The sequence below is a fragment of the Euprymna scolopes genome, chromosome 8 (genome assembly GCF_053919585.1).
Source record: "Euprymna scolopes isolate OS-2025 chromosome 8, ASM5391958v1, whole genome shotgun sequence".
NCBI lineage: Eukaryota > Metazoa > Mollusca > Cephalopoda > Sepiida > Sepiolidae > Euprymna > Euprymna scolopes.
This window is the reverse complement of record NC_136489.1, coordinates 106,547,930-106,570,282: the sequence shown is the minus strand read 5'-3', so window position 1 is coordinate 106,570,282 and position 22,353 is coordinate 106,547,930. Positions and strand designations below refer to the sequence as shown.

The window sequence follows — 22,353 nt, the reverse complement described above, 5'->3', positions numbered from 1 at the left end:
TTAAAAATTAAAAAACAAACATGTTTACAAGTGTTTTTGATATACATGTACATAATAATACTTTGATAAGTATGTTTTAACTTAAACAAGGATGATATAATAAAATTGTGGAACCTGCGTTCGCGCCTAGCCTTAATAGATTGGAAATAGGCACAAACTTTAATAAAGACTTTTCATATCTGTCTGCGTAAGTATACTTCGATAATTATGATTCAGTTTGAGGAAATATGATATAATAAAATTATGGGGTGTTCGTTCGCGCCTGACCTCCATAGAATGTAAATATGTCACAAAGTTTAACAAGGTTTTTAATATAGATCCACAGAATATTGTGATAAGTGTTTCAGTGTGAACAGGTATGGTATAATAAATTAAGGGGTTTGTCTATTTTATTTTTACTTTCAACATATTTTGCTTTGGTTCTGATACCCCCAAATTCGAAGATATCTCTTTGCAACCCTTCCTTTTCATAACCTATCATACTTTCATAAATCAGAGTCCATTTTCTGTAGGCTGTTTTTGAACCCAATCAACGACGGGTACTTTTGCTTCTATATATATCTATCTATCTATCTATCTATCTATCTATCTATATATATATATATATATATATATATATATATATATATATATATATATATATATATATATATATTAGGAGCCTTGACTGCCGTACAAACGGTCGGGTTTCAATCATGGCTTCAGGTAGTTGCCTGTCTAGCCGCACTGATGAGCTGTGAAACAGCGAAACAGTACTGTATGTGGATGACTATATATGCATATATATATATGTATTATTTAAAAAAATCTTAAACGATATGATCGAGAATTGTTTTATCGTTTTATATATATATATATATATGCATATATATGCATATATATATATGCATATATATATATGCATATATATATGCATATATATATGCATATATATATATATATATATATATATATATATATATATATATATATATATATATAAGTCAGCTATAGAGAGTTGTTTTATCATATATTCAGAAATCGAACGTGAATATTTTTTTCTATGGAAGACCAGTTTGTTCATCTTCGCATCTCACTAATTAAAATGGTCGCGTAACTTATATTTTTTATTCCTTCTGGAACAAAAATATAATTTTAAAACCAATTAACTAAAACAATTTTGAGTTTGGGTAAATTAAATTTCTTAGTGCATGGCTGATTTTACAATCTGTTGATATCAAATAAAAAAGTGACATTGAGTTTATAATTCCATACAAAAATTTCTGAATTGCAAAAAAGTTTCTGATAAAATTAATTTAAGAATTTAATTAAAATTCAAGTTATGCTTAGTTTTAAATACGCAACTTATCTAAGAACACTGCTAAGCTCATAAAGTATATTTATGTGACATTTTATGAGATCGGTCCAGTCATTTTGACGTCTATAGGGAACGAACTCACACAAACAGTTCTGTTGACATCATACTATTTTCTATATGTGTGTGTACGCGTGTGTGTTGTGCGTACATATATATATGTATATATATATATATATACATATATATATGTGTATATATACATATATATATACATATATATATATATATATATATATGTATATACCCGTTCACACACACACTTTGGGTCTGGCGTTGTTCGTTGTCGATGCAATTGCTCGATCCTATCTAATTCTGGGTTCTAGCTTTAATGTGAAAGGTGTATGGGAGTAATATATATATATAAGTGAAAATGTCTATCTTTTTCTCTGTGTACATTTCCTTACACCATATCTTTGTCAATTTTCAGTCTACAGACTAGAAATTTGATATATCCAGGGTACTGAGATTTGGGAAACTCTTTGTAATCGGTTTTCGGCCAGAAATTTGGCTGTTAAGGGGGTCAAAATTCACCTTTAAGAACTCTACCAAACTCTTCCGACATTTTTTGGTCTAAACGCTTGAAATTTTTGATATGTATCAACATAGGTGACGGATTTTTACAAGATTAGTATCGTTTTAAAGCTCAACCTTTCAGACAACAAATATCGAAAAATTGGCTAAAAACATTTATTTCTTCACCTTCAACTGGACACTTTTCTACAGGAAGGAGTCGCTTTTTCGCCGATATTGTCGAAAGTCATTCCCTCTTTTCGATTTTCTAGCCTTAATTTAAACCTACGTCACTTCCGGTTTTGGTGGTGTCCGTAACAGCAAAGATCTAACGTTTTTCCCCCGTTCTTTTCTTCCTTCGCGGTACGTGTTCGAGCCTGCCTTCCTTCTACAACTTTTTTTTTTTTTGCTCAACATACACCTCCAAACACTCGGGCAACTCCGGGCTGAAATGCTAATATATCTATAAAAGTGAAAGTGTCTGTCTGTCTGTCTATCTGTCTGTGTTTCTGTGTACATTTCTCTATACAATAACTCTGTCAATTTTCATTCTACAGACTCGAAATTTGATATACAGGGTACTGAGATTTGGGAAAATCTTTGTAATCCGTTTTCGGCCACAAATTTGGTTGAGTTCAACGATTTGACTTTTGAGAACTATACCAAACTCCTCCGCCATTTTGGGTCTAAACACTTGAAATTTTAGATATAGGTTCCTTGGACATATATCTAACTTAATAACTTAACTTCGATGTACTGCATCTCATCAGTGACGTGCTCCGACATAGGCGCGAACCCAGGTCGTCGCACTCATGAAGTGTGCAATACTGATGACCTAGCCATATGGGCCACGGCGCAATCAATTTGCTATACCTCGATTTTTTTTAAATTCTTATATTTTTATCCAGTTCTACATTCTACGATGTGACAAGCAACGCGCCCTATACAACTAAGATAGTTACTGCTGGTATGCAGGCGCTAGAATGTAAAACTAGATAAAAATATGAGAATTTAAAAAATTCCTTTTTATTTTTATTTATAATGTTTAAGCTTTTTTGTCGGTGTACTAGAAGGAATTCAGTCGATTACATCCCTTTATGCGTGGTCTTTACATTACAATAGTACAATCCTGAATCCGGCGGTGCAATACTACACCGTTCAATACTGTAAAACTGAAACGAAGCTGTTCTGCTTGAAAAGGGCATCATTTTCTTCTTATTCATATTTATATCGATTCTTTGCTTTAAAAAAACTAAATTAATTACGTGTTTACTTTTTTAATATCCCATTTTTCTGTTTCGGATTATTTTACTAAAGTAAGTAAAGCTTCATTATTTTTCAAAACTATTTTTGTTTCTTTGTTTTTCGATATTTCGTCGATATTATTTCGTAAGAGTATTTTCCAGAAAAGCCAACAAACGACTACCTGAAAAAATAAACATGCAAGAAATAAATGTTACCATAGTCAATAAAAGTTCAGTTCATGTTTTTTTTTATTTTGAAATAGTTTTTAATGCTCTTTACTTGAAATAATTTTAGCGAACCGAAATTAAACGAAATTTGAGTCGATAACTACTTAAATGAATTCTTATATAAACTACACATGCCATAATCGAATATTCCTCAAGCACAAAATAATTGAAAACATTAAAATATGTTTATAAATATTCTTTACGTTGACGGAACTCTCTTAAATTATTAACACAGAATTCTCAAGTGTCCTTCCTTCAAATTGAAAACGGGGCTCTCCATTTCAAAGTCGCTGACATTTTTTTTTAAACCGGTTCGTGAATTAAAAAAAAAACATTTTTTTTTTTTTACAAACTACTTAAAAATACAAACCAATGAACTTCTCTGCCATAAAATAACTTTTATTGACTATGGTAACATTTATTTCTTGGATATTTATATTATTATATATATAACATTAAATTTTCTCTTTGTAAGGAAACATCATTTTGTTGGTCACTTTTGGCAACGAACGGAAACAAAAAAATATATTTTCGCGAAAATTATCTTTACTTTCATCATATTTTGCTTAGGGTAAAATTTTTGAGTATCAAAACCTATCTCTTTACAACTCCCTCCTTTTCATAACCTATCATATCTCATCAATCACAGTCCATTTTCTTTAAACTGTTTTTGAACCCAATCAACGACGGATACTTCTGCTAGTATATATATATATATATATATATATATATATATATATATATATATATATAAGGAAGTTGAATACCAGGATAATATGGTCACTTGATACATACATACATACATACATATATATATATATATATATATATATATATATATATATGTATGTATGTATAGTCATGTCATGTCATATGCTACTGGTACCATGTAATCCAGTACTACCTGCCTCATTGTTGGGTCACCGGCGACTAAACTGGTTCCCCCACCAGACTTATTTGGTTAGGAGGGTAGCTAGTCTCCCTGAAGGATTAAAAACAAGACCTACCAAAGGGCGAATGGACCCTTTTTCAGGGTCAACGGCCAACTAGCACCGTGTGTGTTTGTGTGTATGTATGTATGTATGTGTGTGTTGGAGTGGAGAAGTCTCCCGTAAGCCATGATGAAGGCAACCTTTCTAGGAGAAGCAAATCTCTGATTTAATAAACATAAAACGGGAGACCAGTAACAGCATTAAGATGGTCTGCAGTTTAACTTGTGTCTGGCTATCTTGCTCTTGCTTGGTGCTGGATCTCAACATTTTGAACCGAGAGAGAGACTTAGCTGTCGTACAAAGCATAGACATCATCTGTGTATAAATACTCCCTCATGCATTTGTCTGTAAAAATGGTTCTGTTACGCGTGGAGGCTTGAAATGCTGGAAGCATGTAATAATTGATCTCAATGACTGTCTTCAGTATCATGCCTGCTTGAGCGTGTGAATTCACCAGTAGGACTAGAAAAAAAATCATTTTTGGAGTCATGGACTTTAAGTGTCTGAGGGAGTGGCACTCGTCTACAAGACGTTGCAATCATCATGTATGTATGTATGTATGTATGTATGTATGTGGGTGTGTCTGTGTGTTTATGTGTGCATCCGTGTGCTTATGTGTTTGTGTGTGAATCTCTCTCTGTGCGAAGTTGAGAAGAAAAAGCTCAGACCAATATTTAAGTCAATTGCATTATAATTTATTTCCTCCCGGAAGAATCAGACTCGTCAGATGCAACTTAATGGCTAGTTAGTATGTTTCTATCTATATCCATAATGTATGTGCATGTGTCAGTGGTTGTGTGTTATCTATGTAAGTATAAACGCGTCCCAAAACTGAAATCTCTGTTCAATCTATGAGCGTGGATACTAATGCAGAATACGAAATGTACTATTTTTTTATATAGATAATATTTTAAAGTAATATTAAATTGTTACAGTATAATGTGTTTATTAAATTGTTAGGTGAAAGTAGAAAATGGTTAAAAGAGATTCCTCCTCATAGTGGTTTACAAATAATTTTTACACGGTTCGTATTCTGTATAAGCAATTAAACGTGTTCCTTTCTTAACGTCCTCAAGTAAATGCATGCTCTACTTAGTTGTATGTACACAGAAAAAAGAAACGAAAAATACACAACTTAAAAATTAATTAACTCATCATAATCCTTTTCAATTTCTTTTGATAAAAGATACCGATCGAATCATACGTCCACATCGGATAATTTGACGATTGAACTTTTCGTCAGGCTCAGTAAATTTGACAATAATAAATAGAAGTACCTATTTACAATAAAAGTGTTATTTTTACAAACGAAGCACATTAACACGGTTCAGTCGTAGCGTTTTTCTTTCTTTCTTTGAAGATTGTAATGCTTGGTATGGGGCAGCCAAACCAGCTGCCAACATTGCCCTGCTTTTTATTGAAACTAACCGAGAGCTCTTTTTAGTATCCTCGCTGTTCCCTTAAGTGTAATGGTCTGGATCTCTTTTTCACTTGGTTCACCAGGAATATTAGTTAGGTAGGACTTCGGGTTCTTCCCCATAAGCCCTGTAGCACCTATAATAACTGGTATGATTGATATCTCCCTAAGATTCCAGTTTCTTTTCATATCATACATGAGACCTTAATATTTGGTCTGTTTCTTTATTTCAGCTCTGTTTAGACCTCCATAATTAGGGGCACTCACTTCAGCCAAGGTTGCCACTCTTTCTGACTTATTCCATCAATGTAAGGTTTGATAGCAGCATTAATGTGCGTTCTTGTGTGTCTCAAATAGCCTTTGACAACCCAGTCCTACTCTTGGCTTTCTCGTATGGCTTAGCTACTAAAGTGTTTAATGCTAATTGGAAATAAGGGGCAAACGCAGTCACTTCGAGCAGTTGAGGCTCGTCAACTTTGGGTGATAACTTACCTAGGTTGCGGGATTACCCCATCAAGAGAAAGGCGAAGGAAGTAAACCTCGACAGAAAATCCGAAGATGGAATCCCTAAAGCAGTCTGACTTCATAACCGGCAACTTTTACGGCTCAGTTAGAGGCAAGCTGTATCGACTCTGTCTTTCCTTTGATTTCTCTGACTTCGTGAAATGTGAGATACTGCTACAAGGGCGATAGCAATCCTCCCATATCACCCTGCCCGGGCTATGTAGTTCCACTAATCAAGAACTGCCACTCCCGAGTTGAACCGTACAGCCGTTACTGACGGTACAGATAAACACCAGTTACACCATCGTCTACTGAGACGAATAGCTGCCGGCGAATTTACACGTTATATCTATATGGGAATAGTGTAGCCATGCTATTTTTTGTATAAATAACAGTTGTATTATATATCTTCTATATACACGTATAAAATTCTGGGGTTTGTTTTTGTCGCACTGACATTGATATTAAAATTCTTTTTTATTTAAAATTATTAAAATGACCGTCTAAATATACTCAGTCATTGATATATGAGATAATTAATAAAAGGCTAACTAATTTGCATATACGTTTGAAAAACGAACTTTCAATTATTAATTATTCATTTTTATGGTTTCTCATTTGGGTGATTATTTTCATTTACCGATTACGCTCAGTTCTATTTATGCATATTTTCTATATTGTGCCTAATTGCGTAGCATTGAGGGTAGAAAATTCTACTACGCACACATGCATATGAATATGACCCTGTATGTATGTTTGTGGAACAGTCTCTACAGAACTCCTATGTCCATTTTTGGTCTACAGACTTGAAATTTGATATATTGGGAGTCAAATTTTATTTGATTTTAACTGCTAAGATGTACAAATTTGAAACAAAATTATATTTCGCTGGAGATGAGTCGATTAGACCTGTTAATTCTACGCAGGCTGTGTGAATGAACATTTATACCTTAAAGCCAATTTTCTTTTAAGGTTTCTTTTTATTCATCTGTCGGTAGCATAAACGAAAAAGATTAAAGCTGGAGTGCTAAATTTTTTCGTTTCGATTCTAGTTGCCTTTTTAAAGTTTCTAGAATAATTACTACATTATAATAATACATACGAAATGTGAATGAATTAAAATATCACATTTAAGCAACATAAACTGTCCATGTGAGAAAAAGTCAGTGTGTCGATGTAAGCGACACAGTTGTAAAGATTGTCCCTGGGCTTTGTTGATAGTGATTACCAACGACAATCAAATTGAGAATTGTAATCTCCCAAATTAAAATATTCACCTTTGAAAGGTTCTCTCAAGATTGTTGCTTCTATGATGTTGGTCGTTAACTTTTTATACTGCAAGTCATGTGCCATTGCAAAACTTGGGTTGGTTTATATTTCGCAACATGATAATTAGTACGCCAATTTTCAATTGGAGTACATGCAGTGGTATCTCGAGCAAATCTAGTGAATTCCAAATTTCTGTTGGATAATTAACCACTTCATTTGCTTCCACAACAGTGTTGACGGATTTGTATGTCACTACCTTACTTGAAATTTTAAGCTGAATGATATCGTCAAGTATATGGATGCTTTTGTATTGAGCTGCAAGAATAGCTCGTTCACTAATCCAACTGGAATTCTTATAATAAATATGAATATCTGCAAAAACATTTTTACCCGCTCTTCTTTTAGATGTAACTAAATTACAAAAGTTATGAGACAACGAATTGGCCTTTAACTCAGATCAACTGGCACTTTTCCGTTCACAAATTACCACAATTGATGCGAAAACTTCTCTGCGGATCGATCGTTCTACAACTGGATACGTATATTTTAAGTTAAGATTAATGTCTTCACATGGCGTAAAAAGTAGAGTATTTGAGGCAAGCATTTATTTCATCTACTGGTGCTGATTGAGGAATTATATATAACGTTTGTCTGAAATCTCAAGCAAGCGATGCCAATGTATTCCCAAATGGGCAGACATTGTCATGAAAATCTTGTAAGGATCGATCAAGAACCCCAAGTGATTTTTGTGTGCCATTGTGCATACATCCTATACAATTACTTTGCATTTCTGCAATATTTTTCCCATTCTGGATGTTTTGGAGGTATTGAACATGGGAGTTTTGAAGAATGGAATGTTTGATAGTAATTTCTAATCAGAATGAGTAGTCTTCCTACCAGGTACTAAGGTTTCAGCTATTCCGCATGAAGCAAAAGCTAAGGTTGTGTTACTTTGTGATAGAATGGCTGGCAAAACCGATGTAATTAAGAAAAGCTTTACAAGTTTCTCCTTGTGCTGTTCTAATTAGCAGTAATTTTCAAATAGCTTTCTATTCTCACTGTATGATTAAAACATGATTTTTTTTTTCATGTTTTAACAATGCCTTATTCACAGTATATAAATTAAGTGACTAAAATAGGATTGATTCATTTTTTGACAATGTCCTCATCACTGTACGTAATTTAGGTGGCTTAAATAGGGTGAGAGATTAGAGAGGGGTAGATAGAGAGGAAGATAAAGATAAAGAGATAGAAAAAGATAAAGAGAGAGGAAAATTAGAGAAAGAGAGAGATAAAGAGAGAGGGATTGAGAGATAGAGACATAGAGAGTAAAGGACAGAGACGGAGAGAGACAGAGGAAGAGAAAGAGAGAGAAAGAGCGGAGAAATATAGATGGAGTGAGGGAGAGAAAGGAGCTCAAACAGAGATGGAAAGGGTGATAGAGAGGGAAAGATAGAGAAAGAAGGAGAAAGGGAGGGAGAAATGGATAGAGAGAGGGAGAGAGAGAGAGAGAAAGAAAGAAAGAGAGTGAGGGAGAGAAACAGAACTACACGTCACGGTTTTTTTTTGTCCTCGATCAGCGAAATCCTTGTAGACTGAGGCAATTTTCATTTTTGTTCCTATCCAGAGTGCAACTTTTTTCCACACATTAAAACCGACCGGTACTTGTGCAGAATTTAAATTCGAATTGTTCAGAGGAAAAGAGAGAAAGCGAAAGAGAGAGAAAGGAAGTGGGAGAGAGAAAGGGGTTAAAAGAGAGATGGAGAGGGTGATAGAAAGAGAAATATGGAGAGAAAGAGAGAGCGGTTGAGATGGTTGGAAAGAGAGAAAGAGAGTGAGACGGAGAGAAACAGCGTTTTTTCCTCGATCAGTGGAGGAGAAATCCTTGTAAACTGAGGCAATTTTTGCTTATGTTCCTATCCGGAGTACCCCTTTTTTCGGGACCTGGATTTTCACACATTAAAATCAGACCGGTACTTGTTCAAAATTTGAACCAGACATAACAAACTGGCCGCCTGGCTTTGCTCGAAACATCACATCAACCGCCGGTTTTCGCCGAGCGTCGCCGATTATCAAAGTGTAACAAGACTACCGAAGAAAACATTTAAATATAATAAAATCACCAGATAAAAAATATAACGAATATAAAAATGGAACAAAGACCTACCATTTTATTCTTGGAACAGTTTTTTTTTTTTTTAGATAAAAAGTAACCAAACACAGCAACGAATACGCCATTGGTAAAAAAAAAGTGTTTTACGCATGTGACTAGTAAAGTCACAGCCGTTATTTTTTGGTATTGTTGAGTCAGGAATTTTGTTATCATTTTTGTTATTATTATTATTATTATTATTATTATTATTATTATTATTATTATTATTATTATTTGATAGGAAATATATAAAAATAGATCATATGAATGTAAAGTGAAACAGTAAAGCAATCGCTAATAAAAATGACGAAAAAACGTATTTTTACTGGGTTCAAACCATCGACTTGATCCGAGAAAAAACGATTTCGAAAAAAAGTTTTGTAATATTGTAATATTTTTCATCTTAAATATATAGAAACACGCTTGGATTAGATGAAAACGCTATCGCAAGATGTCCAGGCAATCGGTTCAGTAGTTTTTTAGATTATCATTTACGAACAAACATACATTTATATATATATATATATATATATATATATATATATATATATATATATATATATAAGGCATTAACTTTAGTCAAAATCGCTTGTCCCTTCTTTCATCAGATTTTTCGATAATCCATTTTCGATACTTATCGCAGACATTCTGATACAAATATCTCTAAGAACTCTGCCAGGCACATAAAGTATATCTGCATGAAATTAAAAAAAAAAATGGGTCAACTATTTAGGAGTCCATAGGAAATTTACAGGCACACACAGATATTGTGGTGACTATGCAAAAAATAAATTCCGAAGTACAAAAGGTCGCTCGTTTTAATGGTACAACTCCCGTTTACGAAAACTTATAAACATTTTAGAATGCTTTACTTTGAACGACCTATGTATATATGTGGGTGTGTTTTTTAAATTATCCATATGTTAAAATATATTTTTTTTTAATGTTTGTATGAAATTAATTTAAAGTAAGCTTATATAGCTAAATATATCCATAATGTATGCGCTATTTATACACACACGCGCGTGCGCGAATATACACATACAAGGGTGCTCATTACTAAGATAGAGCAAAACATAACTTCGTTTTATTTATTTAATTTATTTAATTATTTATTTAATTTATTTAATTATTTATTTAATTTAAAGTAACCTTATGATTGACATCCTGCGAATATTGGCCCGTCTTATTTCGCGTAACAGAATACTAGAAGCCTGATATATCTAAATGCATACGATAAGCAAAAAAACACAAATGAGGATTGAACACTGCAGAAATAAGATTGTTAATGGAGTGGTATTATAAAGGCAACCTGGAAACAAGTAGACCCATTTCGACATATTCTTGAAGTTATACCATCGATTTTTCACTTTGTACATTGGTAAAATTGATAAAAATATTGAAAATTGGTTAACTTGAAACAGATTTTATGCATACTATACCATGATTTCTAACAATTTATACTACATTTCAGACATAAAAAATATTTGTAGTATCATCTCACATATACAGACATCTTCTTTGTTTGCTTTTGCATATCTGAACAAGGTATTAATTAAACTTAAACATTATATGTACCGAAAAAAGTCTTCAATTTCACATAATAATATTTTCCATTCAATATTCATAATATATATATATATATATATATATATATATATATATATATATATATATATATATATATATATAAAATAAAATAATTTTACCGTCACTGGATTATTTATCTTCCACCAGACTATCCATTCATGTGTAATCACCTTTTTCTTCGCCATATTCCCTCTGCTTCACTTTTTTTTTGTTTTCAAGTAAGACCTTTGGCTTACTTGTTGTTTTATCAAATACTTTTGCATGCAAAATCCGATCCCGCATTTTGCTAATTCCTACCCTCTGATGAGAAGGAAAGTATTTCTTTGAAACTCCGCGGATTAAGGACTATCCACTTATCTAGTGTTTCCTTTTCAGATTAAATATGTTTTTAACTCATTTCAAAGTGTTTTTAACATGTTTTATTAAATGTTTGCTCGTATATATATATATATATATATATATATATATATATATATATATATATATATATATATATATATACCTGTCATTATATAAAAGGGGATTTGCGTATCTGTGAGTTCGTATCCTATGGACTCGAAAACGGCTGGACCGATTTTTATGAAATTTCACACGAAGGTGCTTTTCGTATCTGACAGTGTTTTTACATAGATTTTGCATCGTAATTCCTTCAATAGGTATCAATTATCGATAATCGAAATAATCCGATGAAAGAAAGAACAAACGATTTGGACCAGAGTTTACACCTTATACAGCTATACATTACAAGTGTATTGGAGATGTTTTATTACTACACAAGCCGAAAGACCCGACATATTAATTCAAGAGTAGGTTCTTTGATATAACCTGCGCGCGTTTGAAATGAATGATTCTCTTTAGAGCACAATCTCACGATGACATTTGACTTTTGCATTTTAAACTTTAATTCAAGCCATTATCACCACACAAGCAGTAAGGTAAATACAGATTTTTTATAAAATCAACAGAAGGTTTTCTACAGTGCAATGTAGACTACAATATATTGTAGACTAAGTCACCGCGGGGAGGTATGTGAAATTTCCTGTCGGTGCACAGCGATGGGCCCCAAACTAGAGCAGGCAATCAGTTGATTTGAATGAAAATAGGCAATTTCACCTATTCCGATAACAATGAAATATTGGAGTGTAAAACATTTGTTGATGATCATTCAATCCCAGGAAACCTCGGGTCTCCCTGCTAATATATATATATATATATATATATATATATATATATATATATATATATATATATATATATACTAGCAAAAGTACCCGTCGTTGACTGGGTTAAAAAACAGCCTACAGAAAATAGACTCTGATTTATGAAAGTATGATAGTTTATGAAAAGTAAGGGTTTTAAATTTGCGTTTAATTTGGGGGTATCAAAAACAAAGCAAAATATGATGAAAGTAAAAATAAAATAGATAAACCCCATAATTTATTATACCATACCTGTTCACACTGAAACACTTATCACAATATTCTGTGGATCTATATTAAAAAACCTTGTTAAACTTTGTTACATATTTCCATTCTATGGAGGTCAGGTGCGAACGAACACCCCATAATTTTATTATACCATATGTGTTCAAACAGAAACATAATTATCAAAGTATACTTACGCAGATAGATATGAAAAGTCTTTATTAAAGTTTTTGGCTATTCTATGGAGGCCAGGCGCGAACGCAGACCCCACAATTTTATCATATCATCCCTATTTAAGTTAAAACATACTTATCAAAGTATTATCTATCTATATCAAAAACACTTGTAAACTTTTTTTTTTAATTTTTAATTATTTTATTTCAATACTTTGTGGATCAGGCGCGAACGCAGACCTCATAGTTTTAATGAACCACCGTTCTGAAGGATTAAACATACCAATTCCTGTGTCTCGATACATCTTCTATCATTATATGTAATCAGTTTTTTAAAATAGTCAACCATATAGGAGCCTATTCGTGACCAGACACACACATTCAGCTTTATATTATATATATATATATATATATGTATATATATATATATATATATATATACATACATAATATTTTTTAATAAATCCAAACAATTTTTATATCTATAGACACTAGTGTTTCATTATCATGCAATAATCAGTGTAGGAAGTGATAATTACTGATAATTGGGAGATTCCAATTCAGTCATCAAAAGCGCCTTGATTTACAAAACTAGAGTTTTCCCTCCAAACAAATAACACATGAATAGAAGGAACTTAAGTATCTATGATTATCATATTGTCAGACGTTCACAGAAGACAGTCAGACAGAGTATTCAATAACAGGAAGTCGGAATCATGCGTTTTCACTAAAGTTGACCGCTTTTTCTTAATTCCCTTAATAGGGCTTAATTTTAATTTATCAAGGGGGTTTTATAACTATCATATTTTGTTATGATGGGTAAAATTAAGTCTCATGATAGAACAGCTTTACACACATTTTTATATCGGCTTATAAAGATTCAAATCAAATTACTCTACTCTACTAACCTTTGTTTCAAATTTGATCAAACGCATTATATACTTTTGATGTTTAAAAACAAATTACGACGAAAGGTTATGAAATATTCACGAAATAACGGTCATCATGATTAATAGGTGTATAATACCTAAATCACATTGAATGAAAATTTGAAATATCTGCATTTGGTGATTTTCTATAATTTGCGTCCCCTAAAACATTTTGCCTGACTCTTTACTCTAATGCATAAAACCAAATCAAACTAAGTATATCCAAATACCTATCATCATATCAAACAGCTGTGTCCCAAAACTAATAATGATCAACAATTTGTAAATGATCAATAGTTTACATAGAAATATATACACATATGCACATATCTAACTTTATATAAATATAGAGAGAGTAATAGAGAGAAAGAAGGAAAGAGACAAACAAGCCGAAAAGAATAACAAGAAAAGAATAATTCCAAAAGGGGAATCCTCTCTGATAGAGTTTAAATAATAATAAATGCATTTAGTTTCGAACTTTGCAGCAGTTTCTGGAATTAGCTATCAGTTAAAATATACGGGACTAGTCTCTAACACTTGATATATGTAAGGTCTTGAACCAGTAAAGTTCTGACCTAAAGACTTATATATATATATATATATATATATATATATATATATATATATATATATATATATATAGTGGAAATGGTAATCAGTAAAAACTGAAGAAAGTGCTCAATACTGTTGTAGAGCAAATATGCGTTTTATTTTTATTGCCGTATCTTTCTTTCAAGTTACATTATTGTTTCAGCTACTCAGCCGTTTTTTACGGCCAAATAAACGGCCGAGTAGCTGAAACAATAATGTAACTTAACAGAACGTATCTCTCTCTCTCTCTCTCTCTCTCTCTCTATATATATATATATATATATATATATATATATAGAGAGAGAGAGAGAGAGAGAGAGAGAGAGAGAGTGTGTGGGTGTGTGTTTTGGAAGTTTATTTAAAATCTTTAAAACCATAAAAAAATCTCCATCGTTGCAACATTATTTTGCCAGTAAGTCAATGAATAATAATAGTATCACTGAATAGTTTTACTTACATGAACAAACAATACAATAGTATCAATATTCTTAAAGGGATCATAAGTTGTTTGCCGTGAAACACTGTTTCGGGGATTTAATAACAAAACTGTATATAAAATGATGGCTCCCCAACTGTGTTAATAAAACACCACCTCCTTCAAAACAAATGAACAAAAATCTATTTGATAATAGATCTACTTATTTCCCCCAGATAAATTTAGACTAACCAATTCATGCCATTTTAAAAAAAAAGTATTTCTTACCTGCGGCTTTCTATCCCTTTCTCATCCAGGTAATATGCTTATTTACAAACTACGGATTTTATATAGTGTTTGGTAGACTCCATTCTACTACTTATCATTATATATATATATATGCAGCATTCTTTCCTTTAAGCATGCTTCGTTAAATATTGCAGACAATTTCTACAATATGTGGTTTTGATTGTTTCTGGTTTTCTTTTTCATTTTCTTGTTTCTGGCAATAACTGGCTGAAGTAACTTTCATAGACATTTATGATTTAGATACTTTCAGATCCGTCAGGGATGATCATCAGTAAAAATTTAAGGATATTTATAAAAGTGTTTATTTTTTCCTCTTTTCAAATAAATCATTTTATTAACTATATGAGGAAGTTCTATGCTACTTTTAAAGTCATTTAAGACTAGTATAATATTATCATTGTTATTGTAATTGTGTAGTAAAATGCGGTTTCTTTAATAAGTTAACCATTAGCAATGCTTCTAGTATGTGAAGAAGTTCATGAGTATTAATGGTATGCTTAAAATTAATTGTCTACTACAAGTTTTCAAAATTGGAAGTGGAGCAAAAGTTGTGTTACTAAGGTATATATATATATATATATATATATATATATATATATATATATATATATATTAGTGATGGGACGATTCTAATCTTTTTCCCGATTCCGATACAATTACAGATTCCGTGCTAAATTCCCGATTCCCATACAATTACCGATTTCGATTCCGATTCTTTATAAATCTGTAATTATTTAATTATAAGATTGTTATTTTCCCGGTTTTCGTAAAAACACATGTTAAACGTACATATATTTTCCTAAACATTAAAATACACTTGTGGAGAGTGATCTATCGGTTTTTGCTTTACTGGTATTTTAAAATCAATAAATATTTATTATTTAATCATTATTACGAGTAATGGAAGATTTTACTTTAAACAAAATCGAATAAAACAAGACAATTAAAAGAATCGTTTTGGCATCGGGAAATATGCATAAATTTTTCCGATTCCGATACCGATTCTAATGCCCCCAAATCTTCCGATTTTTCCGATTCTCGATTCCGATTCTGATTTATCGTCACAATATATATATATATATATATATATATATATATATATATATATATATATATATATATATAAAATAAAAACTTGAAAAATTTTTTTTTAATATTATAAGCCTGTAAGGAAGGTATACAACATTATAATTATTCGACAAGGAGTACAAATAAAACAAGAAAAAACTTAGGTACACTACTGATGGGACGATTCCAATCTTTTCGCCAATTCCGATACAATTATCAAATTCCATAAGAAATTCCCGATTCCAACACAACAATTATCGATTAGGATTCTTAATTTAAGTAAAGAGATGTTTATATTTTCTACGATCACTGTGAAAACACATGTTAATGTGCAGATATAAAATTCACACTGATGTTAGTTTGATTGGTAGTTTTCTGATCAATAAATATTTATTATTTAATCTTACTACTAGTAGTGGAAGATTTATTTAAAACAAAATCGAATAATAAATGACAATACCTATCTGAAAATAGGCATACACTTTTTCCCATTAAAAAAATACGATTTTCCGCTTCCCCGATTTCGATATCGATGAATCGTCCCAACTCTAAGTATATATATATATATATATATATATATATATATATATATATATGTGTGTGTGTGTGTGTGTGTGTGTGTGTGTGTGTGTGTGTGTGTGTGTGTATGTGTGTGTGTGTGTGTGTGTAGATGTTTTTATCATTATCGTTTTATATACATATATAATAACAATGTTTTTAGCTCCAAGGTTTTCTGCTATTTTGCAACATTATCTGACATCTCATGAACACACACACATACACACACATACACATACACACAATTATATATATATATATATATATATATATATATATATATATATATATATATATCTGTGTGTGTGATAAAATAAAATAAAATGTGTTTAACTAAAAACTTTAGATATAAGCAATTGCAAAACAAATACAAATAATTGATCTCTTAAATTCGGGATGAAATTGAATTTAAATAGTAGATTCTAAACAAACAAACATACATACATACATACATTTAAACAAACAGGCGAGATCTATATTATAGATGAATAAAGAAAAAAAAATGCTAATCCACTTACCTTGTATGTAAGAATCCTTTTTCACTTCCTGGTCCCCCAATGGAAACTGTTCTCCGAGAATCAACCCGATTCAATATAAAGGACTATAACACTTATCATTTGAAAATGTCAACAGGAACGGTAAAAATTCCGAGATATTTCAAAGCTCTGCGTTTACTTTGTTTTCTCTCTTCTCCTCGAGCAGAGCAAGGTTGATGTGACGCCGGCTTATAAAAGTGGCATCGCTGTTCTTTCGTATTTCTAGCTGTTTCGATCCCATGTATTTCGTTGTTATCGTTATCTTGTTTGTGTTTGCCCGTCTATTTTTTCTTCTTTTATCTTCTGAATGTTTCGCGCGTCCGATTACGTCCACCTCCGCTGAAGACTGAACTCGTCTCACGATGTGCAAGGTAGTCTCTTTGCAGGTGGCTCCGCTAAACGGAAAACAAGTGTTGGACCCTTTGGACGTGGGCAAGCGCTCGCGGACCCACTAGCTGGCATCTTGTTCTCCCTCCGACTATCGACCTGTGTTCGTTTGTTTGTCGAAGAATCAGATTGTGTCACTTTCACATTATTATATGCGCGCCTCTGTGCGCGACGTGAAAGTTTCCTCCCCGCCGGTAGATCCTCGCGTGAGTGCGTGTGAAGGTGAGGGTTATCAACTTTAGGACACTTTGTCAATGTGGTAAAGAAGGTGGTGGCTGTAACTGGGTGGTGCGTGCCTATTGATTTAAAGTTCGAGATCGTTTCGTTACATTAGTTTCAATTGGTTGAAACAAATTTTATTTTCTCTTAACAGATGGTTTAATAGTAAAAAACGTCAATGAAGTAGCAAAAGCCTTTCAATATATATATATATATATATATATTTTTTTTACAAAAGTTTAATTTATTTGTATCATTTATAATATAAGTTGGTTTCTGCCAAAATAATTTTTACTCAAGGAATTCATAAAATATTGAATATATTCAAAACTCCTGACCGCTAAGTTGTCTTTATTACGGGTAAAATATATTTAATTATTTGAGAAATTTGTGCTCAACTAAATACGGAATTCTGTGTGTCAAAATATAAAAGTATATGTTAAAAAATAAGTCGAGTACGTGTTGTCTTTGTAATTTTATTATGTATGTAATGAAATTATACAAAAAGTAACTTTTCGTTTTTAAGTATGAAAAATATTCTTTTTTTTTTTTTTTTCATAATCTAAAAAGAACAAAAATAATAATGAAAATTAATAAATAGAGGTAGCGAAAAAAAAAAAAAAAAAAGCAGGAACCGTCTAAAATGCCCGCGTTTCTTTTTGACGATTACTAATCAACTATTAAAAATCCCTTTGGACTCAGAGCTATCAAAGGCCCTAGACATGTGTCGCTTGGCGTCCTAAGCCCTTCTCTCTTGAAAAGAACTGATCACAAATACTATCCCCACCACTGCTACTAGCAACCTCAAAAACTACTACCACTACGATTACACTAACTATCACCGCGGCATCAAAAATACGGACCACTTTTATTACTACTACTATTTCTAGTATTACACTGATCACGATGAGCAGTGCTCACAGCCGTATCAAGAGCAACTACATCTACTGCTTTTATTACGATATCACAACAACTGCTGTTAAGGTGTTAGGGTTAGGGCTGAGGTTAGGGGTTGTGGTTTGATTTGGGGAAAGGTAGATAGAAAAGAAGAAACAACAAAGATTTTGGAAGAAAGAAGTAATGGAAGTTGTAGCGTGTGTGTAGTTCGATAACAATAAGTTATATGAAGAGAAAGTATTTAAAAAAATCAACAAAATAAAAACAATTAGAAAAGTACATAAGCAAGACAGATAGAAGGGGAAAAAACGAATACTTTAAATGATTGGAAAAATCATGCTAATAGAATAACGTGGGGACATTTCCTAAGTGAAGGAATAATTTATGGGGTAAGAGACAAAGACGAAAAGAGAGAAAGAAAAGAAAGCAGGAAAGAATGGAGTAAAAAAGACATTTATAAAGAAAGAGAGTTGGAGGGGGAAAGAACAAGAAAAAGAGAGTAGAAAGAAAGATAGGCAGAAATAGAGAAATGTTTGTATTACTATTCATCGGAGTTCTCATCTTGAGTGTGATTTTCACACCGTTTCGGTCGATATAACCTTCGACCTTCTTCAGGTGTATCTTGTCGAACTCTGGAATGTTTCTGTCGAATTTGGGAATTTGGACGGAATTTCGAGCGGAACCCTTTATTTGCTTCACGGGGGTAGCGTGTTCTTGTTCCATCAGCCATGATACTGAAATGTACTAATATATATATATATATATATATATATATAATATATATAATACTGAAATATATATAAATAAATATATACCTTCACCATACACACACACACGCGCGCGCGCGCACACGCACACACATCATCTCAAAAATCAGAAACGTCATAGGAAGAATATATAAGGAAAATAACTTGGAGAAAAAATAAAGTTATTTATGACGAAAAAGAAATAGCAAAATAAAGAAAAATGCGGTAAAAAATAGAGGGAAAAGACGAGAAGAAATAAAGGAGAGATGGGAAAAGAAATAGAAAAATAGTGGAAGAAGGAAATGGCGAAAAAAAGAAAGAGAGAAAGAGAGAGATAGAGAAAGAGAGAAAGGTGAGAGAGAGAAGAAAATGCGAAATCCATTAATTAAAACGATAAAACAAAAACGAAAAGAAGGCAGGAAAGAATGCTGGAGATAGAAGGTGTAAGAAAAGCATTTATAAAGTAAAAAGAGATAGAGAGGAAGACAGAAAGAAAAAGGAGAGTAGAAAGGAAGAGAGAAAGGAAGAGAGAAAGAAAAAGAGAGAGAGGGAATTAGTTAATAATTCAAGAAAGCATAACTTGGAGAAAATGCAAGAAAGTCAGTTCTGACGAAAAAAAAAGAAAGAAAAATGCAGTAAAAAATAGAGGAAGAAAAGACGCAAAGGAAGAAGGAAGGCGAGAGAGAGAGAGAGAGAGAGAGAGAGAGATAGAAGCAAGGCGAAAGGAAGAAAGAAAAAAATATAGAAAGAGAGGGAAAGGGAAAATCGCTTTTTTAAAATGATCAAAATAATACTCCAAGGAAGGATAACTTGGAAATATTTATTTGTATAAAAACATAAAAAAAATTATTTTTAACATTTGAAAAAATTAGGCACAAGGCCATTCAAAAGTGGAGGAAATGAGTATTGTTAATTATCTTTTGTGACCATGACTAGAAATGCCTATCCTATTCTAAAATAGAATTATAAATCATCATAATACCACATTTACTCCAGAGCCGTCCTACTAAAAATTTCCTCAATCGGTCAAATATTTTATTGAAAATAAATAAATATTTTGATAAAAATCAGGACCCCTTTTCGAATCTCGCTAGATTCGGCCACTCTGATGAGTCGTAGACGACGAAACACGTGTCAGTGGATAATTATATTTTAAAAACAATATATGTGTCGTTCTCCATTTAACGGTACCAAATTGGTAAAAGGGAAAATTATTCCCAACTCGGTAAAAATGCACTTGCGTATAAATAATTGAATTCATTAAAAAAAAAAAAAGTATCGCAAACAAAAACAAATCAGTGAGCGATCGGTTTTATAGTTGGGTTGGTATTCCATTAGTCTGGTTATATTTGTTTCTTTTTTCTGTGTGTGTGTGTGTGTGTGTGTGTGTGTGTGTGTGTGTGTGTGTGTGTGGTGAGTATCCCACTCCTCATCTTTTTTCAGTGGAATGGCATATCTACACACACACACATACATATACATATATATATATATGTGTGTGTGTGTTTTATATATATATATATATATATATATATATATATATATATATATATATATATATATATATATATATTATTTCATGCATTCCCACAAAATGCTATAAAGGGATGTACTATTTTATGGATCGATGTACATCAAAACTGCTCAATACATTAGTAGAGTTAACTAAATAATAAGTTATGAAATATATATTTTCATAACTTACTATATATATATATATATATATATATATATGATACTGAAAATTATAAATACATTTTCATAACTTACTATAAATCGATCTATAAAATAGTACATCTCATAAAATTTTATGTGGGTATATGAAATTAATATGTATATATATATGTGTTTGTGTATGTGTATAGAAAAAGATGATGAGTGGGACATTCTCACCACACACATATACACACACACACATATACACACACACACACACACAAAGAAAAAAATAAAGATACCAAATAGTGGGATACCAAATATAAAGTAGCTCGCTCACTTTTTTCCGGTTTGTTTACAACCGAAAACACGCTGATGCTACACAAAACTTCTCTCTGCTTCTCTGTTTAAGGGTGCACTCGAAGGCAAAGCAAAGCACTATACTAAGATCAAATAAAACTTTTAACGAATAAAATATTACGGCGAATCGTATATTCATTTCGATTAGGGTTTTTGTATTGCATTGTAAGGTTTGCGTACGCGCCAGACATCAAACAACGATGTTTTACTTTATTTCACTATCACGGAGAACACAACTATTTCATACTACGTGCACCACTGCACCACCGCGTTTTTCCGGACATAAAAAATATCAACGTTAAAGAAAAACTCACGGATGTTCTACTATTAAATTCTTTCTGTTTTAACATGACAGGAAAAGAAAAATATATATATATTCCGAGAAAGACTTATCACGTCGAAATTATTCATTTTTTTTAAACAAATAAATGTTTGTTTTTTTTTTTTACAAATTACTTGAGTTGTAATTTTACTTTTAAACGTATGACATACGTGATGATTTATATATATATATATATATATATATATATAGTCATCCACATACAGTACTGTTTCGCTGTTTCACAGCTCATCAGTGCGGCTAGACAGGCAACTACCTCAAGCCAGGATTGAAACCCGACCGTTTGTACGGCAGTCAAGGCTCCTAACCATTACGCTATTGGCGGCTGCTTGAACGAGTAGTGAGTTTAACGATTTTTTGATATCGTCTGAAATACCTCCGCTCGATTTGTTTACACAAAGAGCGTCGCTTTTATGCTAATAGTAATTCGTGTTCCACTTCTCAATATGCTCAACTCAAGGGCACTATAGTCATCCACATAC

The 22,353-nt window shown here is 32.0% G+C and overlaps 1 protein-coding gene across 1 annotated transcript in view; it reads right to left on the bottom strand.

Moving 5' to 3' along the window:
- Window positions 1–17,871, bottom strand: part of LOC145283705 (uncharacterized) — a 390,390-nt gene extending 372,519 nt beyond the window's left edge. Inside the window, exon 1 of the mRNA XM_080132730.1 lies at window positions 17,249–17,871. The gene's annotated coding sequence lies outside the window, so the exon portion shown is untranslated. The remainder of the gene's footprint in view (window positions 1–17,248) is intronic.
- Window positions 17,872–22,353: the final 4,482 nt, after the last annotated feature.